Source organism: Cyanistes caeruleus, chromosome 2, assembly GCF_971803275.1.
Source record: "Cyanistes caeruleus chromosome 2, bCyaCae1.hap1.1, whole genome shotgun sequence".
Classification (NCBI taxonomy): Eukaryota; Metazoa; Chordata; class Aves; order Passeriformes; family Paridae; genus Cyanistes; species Cyanistes caeruleus.
In genome coordinates, this window is record NC_141702.1 from 52,314,035 (window position 1) to 52,328,325 (window position 14,291).

Genomic DNA, 14,291 nt, shown 5'->3' on the forward strand with positions numbered 1-14,291 from the left:
CTGGTGTTTAACTATAATTTGGCGGCACCTTTTCTTTATATCTAAAGGGTGACAACAGCCTTTTTGACTGTTTGCTTTCTGCCTTAGAGCAAAGGTGATCCCTTCCCTTTGCACCTCCTTGAAGCTTCTTTGTCATCAAAAATATAGTGGAGAACCTTTCCCATGGACACTCCTATCTGCAGTGGGGGGCAGCCTAGGCTCTGGCACTTACTGGGAAAGGCAGCCAAAGCCATTATTTCCAGAGGTGCTTTTCCATCAGGCACCACCAAGGAGAGCCTGGCTCAATCCTCTTGGCGCCTCACTTCAGGTACTTGTAGACATTGATGAGGTCCCCTCTCACCTGTCTCGTTCAGCCAGGCTGAACAGGCTCAGTTTTCTCATCCTTTCCTCGTAAGAGAGATGCTCCAGCCCTACTGGGTCCCTGCTGCCACAGTTCAAAGGTCTGTAATAGCACTAAGTGACCATTCACCTGTGGGGGGGAAGGTGTGGGAACACCCTAAGCTGTTAGAGCAGACAAAAAAAAAAAAACACACACAAAAAACAAAAAACCAAAAAACAAAACAAAACAAAACAAAACAAACCCCAAAAAAACCCCCAAAAACAACAACAAAAAAAGGAAATTATGTTATTTCTAACTGCATGTGGCCCTCTAGCAGGCCTATGCTGACTTCTAGGATCCCTGTGCGTGGGCATGGGATGTCTATAGGCACTGTTGTGACAGGAAGATTTCCAGGCAGATGCTACACCTGTCCAGGCTTCCCCGGCCCACCAGCACATGGCTCTGAGACTTTTTGCACTGCCTTCGTGCAGGGTTTCTCCAAGCTCTCAAGTGGGTCTTACAACTCCCGCGCCTCGGGCTCGCACGGCAGCCGGCCGATGGTCCCAGAATTGCAAGAGCAGAAGGAGAGGGCCGGAAAGAATCCTAAAACAGATGAAAAGTGAAGAAAATATGGCTTTCCCTGACCGGGAATCGAACCCGGGCCGCGGCGGTGAGAGCGCCGAATCCTAACCACTAGACCACCAGGGATCCCTATGAGCGTGCTTCCACTAATTCCTAAAGAACCAATGACAGAGTGCTCGCCTTCTTTTGGCAGCGTTGTGCCGCTGCTTTCTCCTTGTGCTCCCACTTTCCAGGCAGTACCAAGTCCTAGTAGCAGCTACGTGTGGAGAGGGATGCTCTGTTCCACCCCACGGAAGAGAATAGCGGCGGCGGGGTGGGGAGGAGAGGGGGCCGCCCAGGCGAGGCTGGTGAAGGGCCCTCGCCGTGGGCGGGAGGCGGGATGGTGGTGGGGGACCGGGCGGGACGGAGCCTCGGGCGGGAAGGAGCGGCCAGCCCGGCGGTGCCGCAGCGGGAGCGGGGGTGGCTCCCACAGCGCCACAGGCAAGAGCTGCGAGGCCGCGGCAGGGGCTCGGAGGCCGCCGCCGCCAGGGTCTCCCTCTCTTCTTCCGCCAGCAGGCGCGGGCTTCGCGAGGTTGTTTTCCCGCATTTCGTGTTGCCTTTACAAGGCGGTCGTGACCCCGTCGTCTCTGTACGGGGTGTCGCTGTGACGGCTGCAGGCGGGGCCTCGTCAGCCGAGCTCTGTGCGCCGCACAGCCCGGCCGGCGGCTGCCGGCAGGGCAGGAACGTGGCGCTGCCGCCGCGCCGGCTCGGTCGCGGCACGGGCGGGCTGCGGGAACACCTCAGCTTGGCCGGGGGCCGGTGCAAGGCCTGCAGGGGAGAGCGGGTCCGAAGGCCTCTCTCAGGTGGGAGCCGGTGGCTCCACAGAGGGGTTCGAAGTCGCTGTTTGCTTGCCTTGCGCTGCCGCGGCCTCCTCACACGATAGGTTATTACTTTGTGACCTTGTCTTTTTTAGTAAGATTTGCGTGAGCGGGATGAAAACGGCCAGTGCTGCGGATGACCTCTGTGTAAAAGCTCTTTCCTCTGGCATTTTGTTTTCATGAGCATGGAAGATCTGGGAGCTGTACTAGCAAGAATAATATTCCCTATTTAGGCAGTGTCCAGCGATTCAGGAAGGTTGGCTCTGCACAAGCAAATTTCTCTAGTTCTCAAGCCCTTTGCCTCTAAAATGCAAAAACCTCTCTGTGTTAACATAGATAAGCTTCAGACTGTGTGCTTGTGGACTGTGCAAATATGCATTAGCTGATCTTTAAAAACTTCAGAGTCTGAAAACAAACTTAAGGGGATAATTTTCTTCGGGGAGGAATGAAGGAGGTTGAAGATATTTGGCTTCCTTGTTCAGCCAATGGTTCATTTCATCACAAAACATTCACTGTAGCAGTCTTGAACAAAATGTGTGTCTTGATTGCGATGGAGCTTTCTTTGGTCTAAATTCAGCGATTTTACTGTGCAGTGAGGGAGATAACAAAATATGAGGTTAAAATCAGACCCTCTTAGATATGATTAATGTCTTGTATGTGCAGGAACAGCTTTTCACATGTGTAAGATCACCAGCATCTCCTTTGGTAAGACCAAGGCATTTCAGGCCTTGAGGCCAAAGCTGTGTCAGCTGGAAGCTGAGGTATCACTGTGGCCTGAGGCCACTGCAAAGAGGTGGCTGTGCTTAGATGAGACAGGTCAGCTGTCCCAGCAGTTAATCTATGCCCATTGTTGAGGAGAAAGGTGAAGTGGGACCTATTTTCCTAGGTTCTAGTTTCCACAGAGTGGAACCTGCAAGGAGCACTAGCTAGATATTGAGGTGGTTATACTGCAGAAACTGAGCTAGCCTTATGAGTTTGAATATTCCACTAGATCCACAGTGTTGTGTTTAAAAGCACAGGCTTCTCCACTCTGAGTGCTTCTCAGGTGGGTTCTGGGGGGGTAGTGACTTCTGTGGCTGTGATGTTAGCAGCACTGGAGACAGCTGTGTTAGAACTAGGCTAGGCCCACAGCAGCTGCATTGGCAGGATTGAAGATGTATGTTACAGATTGGTCATTGCAGCCCCTAAGAGTGTCTCTGTTATGAGGCACCACAGAGGAAGGCAGGAATGAGACCCTTGATTCTTAAGCTGCCTCAGTGATGGAGACAAAATACTCCCCCTAACAATTTCAGAAAAGTAGCTGAGCCTATGAAAAATGTGATCTTTTGCTGATGACATAAGATGGGTGGGCAAATGTATTTTGTCCATGCCCTAGGAAGCTGTTAGATATAGAAACAAATCAATCCTGTTCTGTTGACAGTTAGCAAATCACTTTCCAAATGAGTAATGTATCTTACTAAATTTCTCTTGATCAGATTGTTGATTGCAGCCACAGGAGCAGTGAAAATGAAGGTGTTGTACAAGAGAGATTTACTGAAATAGGAAATCTTTTCCTTGATGTTAACCTCAGAGGTGAGGGCTGACCACTACACCACCAGGAAAATAGCACTGAGAGTCATATGCTGCCTAGTTATTTTTAGGAATGGCTTTCTTTTCTGCACAAATCATGTGCACTGACAAAAGATTGTGCCTCTCCTCTGGCTTCCTCTATCCGATAGAGAAGTGCATCAGTGAAACTGTCAGCGATTCAGCCTCCTGCCAGCACAGAAGCAGCCAGTGCCTGTGCCTGCATCCCTGAGATGGTAGCTGGAGAAGAATGAGCTTCCCAAAAGCACCAGGAAAGGAATATCAGAGGCTGATGTTTCTTTTCACTTAACGCTGGTGTGCCTTGAAACTGTGTGAGTAGCATTCAGTGTTAGAGGCACCCCTGGACCACAGCTGTCACAATTTGGTAGGTAAGGCTGAATTTTGGAACCTGAAAAATCGGAGCGATTCCTTTAAATGAAAGCTGTTCAGCAGCGTGCAATTAACTTGTCTGTTCCATATGAATACATTATTATTATTACTTTAATTTGACACGCTGATTGATGTGTGACAGTAGGCTTACAATGTAAAAATGAGTAAGAATAACATCAAAGTAATGTGCTAAGTTATTGGAACATACATCATTTACATGCATAATTTGAGTATGTATGTATGTATGTACTATATAAGTAAAAATTTTCGTTCATACCTGGGGCACATGCTTCAGCTCTAGTGAAAACCCTTGATCTGCACAGAACCTGCATTTATCAGTCCTCTCTTTACTGTGCTTCATGTGGAAAGTCTTGGTATCAGATATTCTTCTGTAAGTTCGCCTGACTTATAATTGTACATCATCAGTTTCAAGGAAGTGGAAAGGAGAAGGAGGGAAGAGATGATGCCCAGTCTTTTGCTATTTTATGTTTCATTTCCATGTATGGTCAGACTGGTGACCTAACTGTTGGATTAGAACCATTTTCTGGGGGAAAAAATTACTATTGTAGTTTGTACTTATTATATCTGTTTTAACCGCAGTAGTGTTTTGATGGAAATACCGTGAGGAAAACCTGAAGAGGCCTTGTCCAAACGTTGCAGCTGCTGTGGTACTCGCAGCCCCAGGAGCACCCCGGTGCCTGCAGTGTGGCGCTCGCAGCACCAGGGGACGCGACGCGGGGACGGGCAGCGCCACGGCTCGGGGCCGGCCGGGCGAGGCACTCCCTGCCCTGGGCCGTGTTTGAGTGATCCCGAGGAACGACAGGCGGAGCAGCCAGCAATGTTTTATGAATACTTTCACACGTTCTTGTTCTCTTTTTGTTCGGTTTCCGTTCTTCCCCGGCACTGCATGACGTTTGACTTAGAAAAGCCTGGGTCAGCTTATTTTCCCTTTTAGCCCATGTTTAAATGCACGTGATTCTGGGGTGTGGGATAAAGCGTGGCAGTGAGGTGCTTCATTCAGTGCCCACTGAGATACCTTGGTTGAAACAAATAGATGACTCTTTTGTCATCTCCTCTTGTATCTCAGCAAATTCCATTCGTTTTTATAGTCTTTCTTCTGCTGAGCATTTTGGAAGATACTTCTGGTTTGCTCTTCTAGACACAGAAATAGGTGCACAGAATCAGTTATTATGGGAGAATTTCTTATAAAAGTTTCAAGCTGTGGTCTCTTTCTCATTTTTTTTAAAACTTGTGGAAAATTGCAATACCTCAGTCACATTGAGTTATATCTAGACAATCATTTCAAAGTTAAAGGGTGAGTTTGGGACACTCTGAAAATTCATCATTACATAAACTGAAGAAACCAGGCTAAGAATAGCCCTCAGTGCAGTAGGATCAAGCAGAGCCTCAATTATGTATGCATAAAAGTCTGTCTGTATGAAACCTATTTTGTGACTACTTTATGGTGAATAATGGTAGGAGTAATAGGCAAAAACAGAAGGGCTGATAATGGAGGAAAAAAAAAAAAAGATTGGTCTCACCTTTATATCTTTTCAAGACTGAACTTAGAATATTCAAGGTTGTCAGTATAATTCCTTATGGCAGGTTGTCTTAAATAAATGAGCTTTAAGCTAACAATTAGAGTTGTAAAAGAAACAACTACATGAACTACAGGAGCAATACAGTATTTTTTTCTGCTGTTAGTGTAAGCTGATCTGAGTGCAGGTCATAAGCATACTGTACCTCTAGCAATTTTTTCTCATGAATGTATGCAACTCTGCTAATGTACACTGAAGCAGAAGATCAAAACCCATTCAAATGCAGTATTTCAGTATCCCAATTCTGTTCTGTCTTTCATGTATGGTTATATATGTGAGTTCGTGTGAGAAATCTTTTTCTAGGGTAAAAATTCACAATTTGGAAGTGATGAAAATAGAAAATTTATATTTTATCTCCATCAAAATAATTCAAACAGTGATAACACAAATTTTCCCAATCCTGAAATCAACAAGCAATGTTGATATGAATTTAAGATTTTCTCAGGTAGATATTCTAAGCATTGATAGCACAAATACAATGAATCAAATTAAGTTAAGAGCATTTGTATTCAAATGAATTGGCAAGAAATATATTGCCATGGGAAAGAGTAAACCATTCAGATTGTCTGCAATCCCCTATACTGACTAAAACTAAATTTTATTTCAAAGGTGATGCGTATGTGTCTAATGTACCTATTATCTGCCTATCATGTTCATCATTGCAACAGAAAGGCAGGCATTACTTACCTCAGACTCGGTAAAAAGAAAGGGTATGACATCCCACTCACACAAGTTCCAATGACATCAAGTCTGTGGGCTGAGCCACAGGCAATAACCCACAGTGTCATAACCAGAACTGTTACGATGCTTCTGCCCCTGTCCTAGCCTGCTTATCTTGCTGCTCTGATAGGAATTTGAGTGATTTCTCCCCCATGTCAGCAGTCCAGAATATGTGTTTGTTATGCTCAGGGCAACATAAGTACTAGAGAAATGCATAGTTCCTTTGCTATATGGAAAGGAATGCATTGTCTTCATAGAGCTTTCTACACTCTACAAGAGAGGTGACTGCTTGGAATGATGATGGACAGCAAACTGGTACATTAGGACAGGGATAGCTTTCCTGGAGCTATAATAAGGTGTTAGTCACTGTCATTGTGCAAGTTGAGGTTTCCACCACTTTGATGGATAGGGCTTCGTAGCTTCTGCGATTCGGCAAAGGAGGTTGGGTGAACAGTACTAATATTCTTCTTCCTCTTTTTTTCCAAGTTTTGTTATCTAAGCACTGCAGGAAAAGTAACTGAGAGCAGGGCCCCTTTCTTCCATGTGGTAGTAGGGAACCCTTGTGACAGTGAAGTCTTCGAGATTTTAACCAAAGTAACTTTGGACTTGTCCATATTTGCTGGGTAATAATAAATTGTAGTAACTGCAGTGTGTTATCAGAACGTATCCTTTAAGAAGCAGACTACGTTTTAAAGAAAATCTGTCGCTTGTAAAATAAACTGTTTTGGTTAAAAAAAAATCAGATGGAAACTTCAATTTTAGCAGTAAGTGCAGCAGCAAATTTAGTGGAGGAGTTGAGACAGTTGTTGCAGCAGTGACACTGAGTGGTAGCAAGCATATGCTACAAGTAGGATAATGGCAATGGTGGGAGATGGCTGGGTCTGTATTAGAGAAGCATTTGATGCTGAAAACGACATGTTTTTAAAATTAATCTTCTAAGCAGCTGTTAAATTTTTTTTAAAAAAATAAGCCTCTGACAAATCTCAGATTTTTTTTAAAGCGTAGATAAATTCATTGCATTCATAACATTATAAGTAGCAAAAATATTATTCTTGAGACCCCTGTGCACCATTTGTTATTTTGATACACTCTTCTAGCATCTCTCTATATATGTGCACACTCCGTGTCACCTTTTCATTTGTGCAGGTATCTGCCTATCTTCAGGCTTGAGTTTTTGTCTTGCAGAATTTGGAATTTAATGGTGTTACAATCTCTTTGTCACAAGCCTGAAAGACTGAAATCAGAGCTAATTACTAGCTTAAGGAAGAAAAAAGAAGCTAAATCTTGTTTAGGCTAGCCACAAACGTCTGGAAGGGTTACCTGCAGTTATCTCGGGTAAGGAGTGGAGTTTCTGGTAAATATAGCGGGTGTTGTTTTCTGGGGATTGGATGAAGATGCCTACTGGCGGACAGTGTAGAAACAGCAGGCGAGGTTTCTAGGCTTTTCAGTTTCCCACGGATCTAAAGGCTTTGGTTAACCTCAATTTCCAAAACAGGTTGTTTTGTTTTTAGCATCGCCCTTGAGAAAACTCCCCTCCAGAGGAAGACCTCGGCGTTTGGCCTTGCTGACTCGTAGGACTTCTGTCTCCGGAGACCTGCCCCTTTGCCCAGGACAGGGCTCGCACCGGTGAAGCGACCCAGGAGCGCGGCCACCGCCCCCGGCCCCGAGGCCACCGCGGTCCGGCGGTGCCGTGGCGGCCGGGCGGGGCCGAGGGGAGGCGGGACCGCCGGGCGGGGCGGAGTCGCGGGGCGCGGCCGTGGCCGAGCGCGGAGCGGCGGAGGCGGCGGCGCTCCCGCAGAGCGCTCGGGGCGCAGCGCCGGGCCGGGCCCGCCATGCCGCCCGCCCGCAGGTCTGTCTGTGCGCGCCGGGCCGCGGGGCGGGCGGGGCTGCTCGGGCGCGGCCTTGTGTCCTGGCCGGGGGACGCGGAGCCCGCTGGGGCGGGGACGGGGCCGGCGCTGTGGTGGCGGAGGAGCTGGTTGCCCCTCGCTGGTGCGCGGAGCCGGCCCGGCAGCACAGCAGCCCGGGAGGCGCGGGGCGGCCCCGCGGGCGCGGCGCGTCCGTGCGGGCGCGGCTGCCGGGCTGCGCTCCCGCCCCTGCTCCTGGGTACCCGGGCTGTGCTCTGCTGCTGCCGCTACCCAGCCGCTGCAGCCGAGATGGCTTTCGCGGCTTCGAACCTCGTCTATTTCCTCCCTCTCAGGGTCTCGGATGAGTTACTGGAATGTTCCAGGCTCTCTCTATATATATTAATTTATATAGCCTTAGGTTGTCGTGATTGAGAAATTAATCAATTGAGAAAACCCTTTGGTTCCAAAGGTGTGTCAGGAATTGATTTTCGTCTCTTTAATCAGTGCAATGGACTTTCCTCTCTGTCCTTCATCATACACTGCTTCAGAGTTGGTTTAGGGGTGGAGTGGAATACTTGTATCTTGGATGATGTGTGTGTAATATCGTGGTGCTAAAGGATGCAGTAACTGTTCATCCCCTAGGTGATGAAATGAGATGATGAACACTTCGGCTCAGTAACAGGCTTTTAGAGTGTGTTTACCTTACATGCTACAATTATTGTTCTCCCATTAGGTAGTCATACCTTTCTTGTATTAATGCACAGTGGTGGACTTTTAAGATGGGTAGGTGCCCATTAATCGATTATGGTTTGCTTCAAATGCTGTGACCCAGTCTAAGGGCCTGTGTTTGTGTAATACTTAAAATGTGTGTTGATGAACTCTGCCAGCGTATTGTATCAGCCAGTGTTTACACAGTGTGGAAATAATAATTTCCTGATATTGTTCTATCTGATACTTATGTGTACACACACAGACTTTCAGAAAATTAATGGAGAAGGCAATAGAAAATGCCAAGGATATATGTATACGTATAAATACTTCATATACTTTCTGAATGAAAATTACTTTATCAGGAATATATATCTTTGAATGTAAGTCATGATAAGAAATATTTTGCAGATAAGATAAATAAGAATATTTTGCAGTGCATTTTGGACTGCCTTCTCTTTGATCCTTTTACTTGGAAAATGTCCATAAATATACACAAAATGTTCTAAGGACCTAAATAGTCAAGTAATGTTGATCCTTTGAGGAGTTGTGTTGAAGTAGATGCTTGTAGATAAAATACTGTCTGATGGCTTTCCTTTTTTTTTTTTTTAAGTAGTGCATCTAAATCCTGGGATTGAAGGGAAATTCTGATTCTTTTTTTTTTTTCCTAATTGCATATTACGTTATGAAAAAAACCCACTTCTGGAATACCTGATTATGAGGCAGTCTCTGGGTTTCATTCCTTGGCTTTGCCCAGTGCCCTGTTCTCACTGCAGCAGTAGCCACACTCCCATTTGCATGCGTCACATCTGCTCCTGAAATGAAAAGTGATTCCCTTTGGAGATGGAGTGAATTAGAATTGATTTGAATAGTCCTTGTCTTATTAGGAATATGGCTTTGTTGCTTTGTGTATTCATGATTTTGAAAGAGAAGGCTGGAACTGTTTGGAAGCTGGCTCTAGTAGATATTTGGCTACCTTATGGTTCTGACTTCAGGGGGCGACTTGCAAATCTCTTTAGGTGTTAAGGGAATAAGTCTTTCTATTCAAACAGAAGTGAATTCACTTGAGAGTGATTTGGATTGGAGGATAAAATGTCTTCAGAAAGGTAATTTAAAAAAATTGTGGGAATCCTGTGGCTACTTACTACAGCCAGAGTGAGTCCCTGCAGTCACCCATTTGGGTGGGTGTTTCAAAGGTGAGAACGTAGCGTGAGCTTCTGCAGCAAGATCTGACACAAGAAATTGCTGCACTAGGCAGCTGGAGCTGCTCACAAACAATAATTATGGAAATGAAGGACAAAGGGACCGAATTCCCCTTTGCCATCCAGTAGGCGTGAAAGAAAAGCTGGAACATAACCAATGCTGAGAAAAATGGTAAAGCTCCCTGTCCAGCACCTGGCTTGTGCCCTCTGGGTCTCAGCAGGTGCCCAGTTCAGCAGCAGGCAGTCACGGTCCTCGGCTCATATGGCAGAAGAAATTCAGTGTCATCACACAAAAAGCAGCTGACTGACAAACCTCTTCCTCATCATAATCAATAAGCCAAAAAAGTCAAAGGCTTTAGAGGTGTAGCTTTTGCTTTAGTGAGGTATCCACCCGCTGGCTGACTTATGGATGGTGGGAGTGGCTGCCTGCCACAAAGTTGATGGCTTCTCACTCCCTCTTGTGAGCGATCTGCACCATCACAGAAGAAAATGTCGAAGTCATGTTGCTACCACTTCTGCTGTAAACTTGTCCTGGGTGTTAAGATCGCTTTACCAAAAAAGAGGAAATGTAATGCTACATTAGATGAGTGAAGTCAGTATTAAGAGTGCTCACTCAAGTGACCTCCTTTGACTAGGAGTGAAAGCAGAGTAGGAGAAAGAAGTCTTCAGTTGTTTTTCCTTCTCTTCATTTTTTTTCTTTTTTAAAATTGTATTCCCTTGTCATTTCTCCCGAGCCAGATTTATGAAACAATGAGTTAGTGACAAAATTCACAGCAGGCTAGAGGAATTATATTTCCCTCCCCAAACAAAATGTTTCAAATTGATATATTAAACACACAGAGAGGAGTATATTTTTTTCTTCCCACTTTTCTTTGCAAACTCTTCTATTGTAGGTGGAAAGTTATATGTCTTTGTTCCTGGTCAAAATGTCAGGTGGGTTTGAGCAGTTGCGCTGGTGCTGGAAATTGTTTGTTGGGAAGTGTTAGTTCAGTTTTGGGGTGGGCAGCACTCTTGCAGCCTTGCATGGGACCTTGTCAGTGTATCTGCAGTCTCTCCCCAGCTTGCTGCAAGGGCAGAGTGCAGGCAGGCTTTTGGGGGTCTGGTGGTGCTTCCCAGTGGGTTGCAGTGCAGAAGGTTGTACTAATGCACTAAGGTCGTTGCAATGCTTTGCTCTTGCCCCTGCTCTGCTCCCAGTCTCTAACCAAGCTTGGAGAAAGAATGCCAGTATTTCAGCTCAGTACATACAGCGTCCTCCTGACCTCCCTATATGTACTTGAGAAATAATGACTTGTCATGGAACCACAGTTCATCCTTTAGGAGGACTTCTGGACTAGACTTGGATTTTTTGATGTGTGATCATAATCTCAGTAAGCCTTTCTGATTGTTATTTATTATAAGAAGTGAACTGCACTTTCAGTTGCATGCCTCAAATTCTTGGTGCTGTGTGGTCCAATGCCCCTGTCAGAGCTTGGCAAAGCTGTTCCCTGCTCAGTTATTCTGTGCCTTGTAGTACTCCTGAGCTGTAATTAAGCATTTGGCCTTCTCTTTGGTATGCTCTTTGTAGATCCCACCGAGGTGCCACTGTAGTTGCTTTTCTTATGACTACTCTGTATGTTTTGCAGGGGATTTTTTCAACGACCTTCTTGAAATGTGGGTTGTATGAGTACCCATGTTTAAGTCATGGTAATATCAAACTGATTTGCAGAAAACATGCAGGCTTAGCAGGGAAATTATACCTATTTATACAGGCAAGATATGTGTTTATCTTTTGGTTACAATGTCAAAATAGTATTGTTTATATTTCATTTTGTGTTCACTTAAGGATTTAAAAGCTTTTTTTTAATATTATTTCTAGAAAGGAAATTTTATTAGTGCACTCTCACCCATTAATGACTGATTAGGGGATCCTCTCATAATGTTTCTGAAGATATCTGAGGGCCATTTCCTCAAAATCTGTGACACTGCAGGCAAGGATCAGTTCCAGTGCACCAGATAGAGGAAATCACAACTTTGTTTTAGAGTTCAGTGAGAGCTGTTGCTTCCTTGAACTCAGCCTTATTTTAAGAAAAGGTAATGTATTCCTTGACTCATTTTTTTCAAGTAAATTTAACCTTTTCTAGCACTGCTCTCTCTGTCTCCTGTTACTCCAGTCTATTTTTTTCTGATTTCTGCCCCACATGCCATCTGCCTTACTTTCTATTTGTTTTATTTTTAAGTATTCTAAGGTAATGCAGTGGATAGAAAGGAAGTATGTATATCCACAAAACATCACTGCCACCTTGGTTCAGAGGGGAAGAGGTGTGAATGGCTTTCTGCCAGATCAGGTGATGCTGTGATTGCAGGAAATCCTTGGATCTGCCTAGGTTGTTACTTTGGAGGACATGCTGCTTGGAACAACTCGATGTTTTTAGTGGCTTGACGCTGCTTCTGTGCTGTGTCAGTAGGCTTTTGCTGTAGTTAACTGTCTCATGGTTAAGTAGTGCCCCAGTCTGGTGGCAAGGGCTTTATTTTACTCTCAACTTAAAAAGTATCATTTTTAGAATGCTTTTTAAGCTGCTGTACTGATGCCAAAGAGCTGGGTACTTATGATAAAGCTGGGTTTAATCTGTATGCAGATTTTGGTAGCTGCAGCAAACTCAGCAAAACTTGGTAGACCAAAGAGTGTCCTAAGTTCTTCCTTCATACTTTCTCACAAAGGTTCAGAGAATTCAGGGAAGCATTGAAGTGTATAATAATTTTACACATGAAGATTTTTTGCACAATATTTAGAATTTATATTAAAAAGAAGTCATTCTCTTACATAAGCAGTGTTTGATATTTTGTACTCCCTTTTTGCATCCTGGTTGCTTGATCAGGCCTTTTGTAGTGCAGCTGCTAAAGACTCCTAAAAGTAGGAGCTGTGGTAATCTGACATAAAATTTGGTCTGTATGTTCTGTCCCAGCTCCAAAAACTTCTGAAATCCAGGTATTGTCTGGTAGCTGTGTGGTGTAAGCAGTGATATCTTGGTGACAATAGGTGAAGAACCAAGGAGATGAAACTTTTACTTTGTTACGGAACAGTGCGCTGAAATGTGGCCAGGTATGTGGTGACAGATTGACCTTGTGAGCTAGTCACTTGTGCAGATCTGCCTAAATGATTAACAGCTGATGAACATGAAAGTCCTCTTGCCACCAAAATATGTGGGGTCAAGTCACAAGCAGCCTGGGTCATTGTCAGGCCAGTTAGGAAACAAATTGAGAACCACAAAGGAATGACAAGTGTGGCTTTCTGCCAGTGCCATGGATTGTTCTCAAGTCCTCATGATTAGGTGTCCACTGACGAAATTTCATTTGATTTACAGGTAATTTGGTTTTTGGTTTTGTTCTGTGCTATTGGGTTTTTTTTAGTGTATGGTGCTGGGCAGTGTTGGTTAGGTGTGCCTTTTAGTTAGGGGTGGATAGAGGGGTAGCATCACATCAGTGTGCAGAGGCTAGGCAAGAACTTCCTGTGACATCTGCATTTGTGTCCTGCTACAGTCATACTTAAAGGATGGAAAGGAAAATCTCCTTTGTTTGGCTTGTGCTGATGTGGTTGCTCACATCAAATGTCCATTTGTTTCCTACTATCAGGAATTCTAGATTCCTTAGAAAGGGTCTCTGCTACTAACTGCTCCCTTAGTGGACAAATTCTACATGGGCTGTTTGTTTTGAAAATTGGATTCTGTTTGTAGTGTATAATTTCTGTTAGTACAAGTAACACATTGGTTGTCATGAAAAGAGATTAAGGAGATGAAGATTAGTTTTCTTTTCTTCTGCACTGTTGACACTGTGCACCTGACCCCAGTGCATGAGAAATAAGTTCCAGTGTTTTGTCAACTGGTTGTGTCCTTTTTTAAGCCCTGCTCTAGTTCCCAGTCCCCGGCTGACCCTGGCAGATAATAGGCAGGTTTTAGGGGTAGGAGACTGGAGACCAATCTTGTAACCAAAATGATACAGCAAAACCAAGAAATAATGAATCTTCTACAGGGAGGTTGGAAAAAGCAAGGAGCATGTGCCCTAGGAATGAAACAGACCTTACACACGCACTGGATGTGGAGGATTCTCCTGGCCTCTGTGGGTGGTGAGCTGTGGGATTACACTGCATCCAGAACAGTTCCTGGTCCTTCTCTTCAACTATGAACATAACTCCAGTTTATGAGCAGAGCAAGGCAGGTGCATTCATTTCTTTGTTTTAAGGGAAGGAAAAGTAGACTCAGACCTGGCAGAGCAGAGCAGTGCTGCTCCTTGCAGAATGGGACCTTGCTCTGTTAGGAATGAGCCATGATTGAAGGCTGCTGTGGGTAGCACGTGCAAATACAAGTGGAAAGCCAAGGTGGTTTGCAAAAGGAAAGGTGGTGCAGCTGAAGGAGCTACTTGTAGCACCAAACCTGATTTTTAAGGTGCTTCTGTTTACTTTTTACCAAGTAAAATTTCTTTTTACTTGGTAACTATCATGTGTTCGTTTTGTTGTGGACCAGTGTAGAGTT

The 14,291-nt window shown here is 44.8% G+C and overlaps 1 protein-coding gene and 1 non-coding gene across 19 annotated transcripts in view; one reads left to right on the forward strand and one right to left on the reverse strand.

Annotated features, from left to right (window-relative positions):
* Nucleotides 1–955: 955 nt before the first annotated feature.
* On the reverse strand, nucleotides 956–1,027 carry TRNAE-CUC (transfer RNA glutamic acid (anticodon CUC)). Its single transcript has one exon. It is a non-coding gene; the product is annotated as a tRNA-Glu (tRNA).
* Nucleotides 1,028–1,270: 243 nt separating this feature from the next.
* Nucleotides 1,271–14,291, forward strand: part of NCOA7 (nuclear receptor coactivator 7) — an 82,814-nt gene continuing 69,793 nt past the window's right edge. For 3 of the 18 annotated variants that reach the window (XM_086876995.1, XM_086876988.1, XM_086876997.1), the window contains exon 1: nucleotides 1,297–1,381. The gene's annotated coding sequence lies outside the window, so the exon portion shown is untranslated. The other 15 variants (XM_086876989.1, XM_086876998.1, XM_086876981.1 and 12 more) reach the window with 12 other exon arrangements.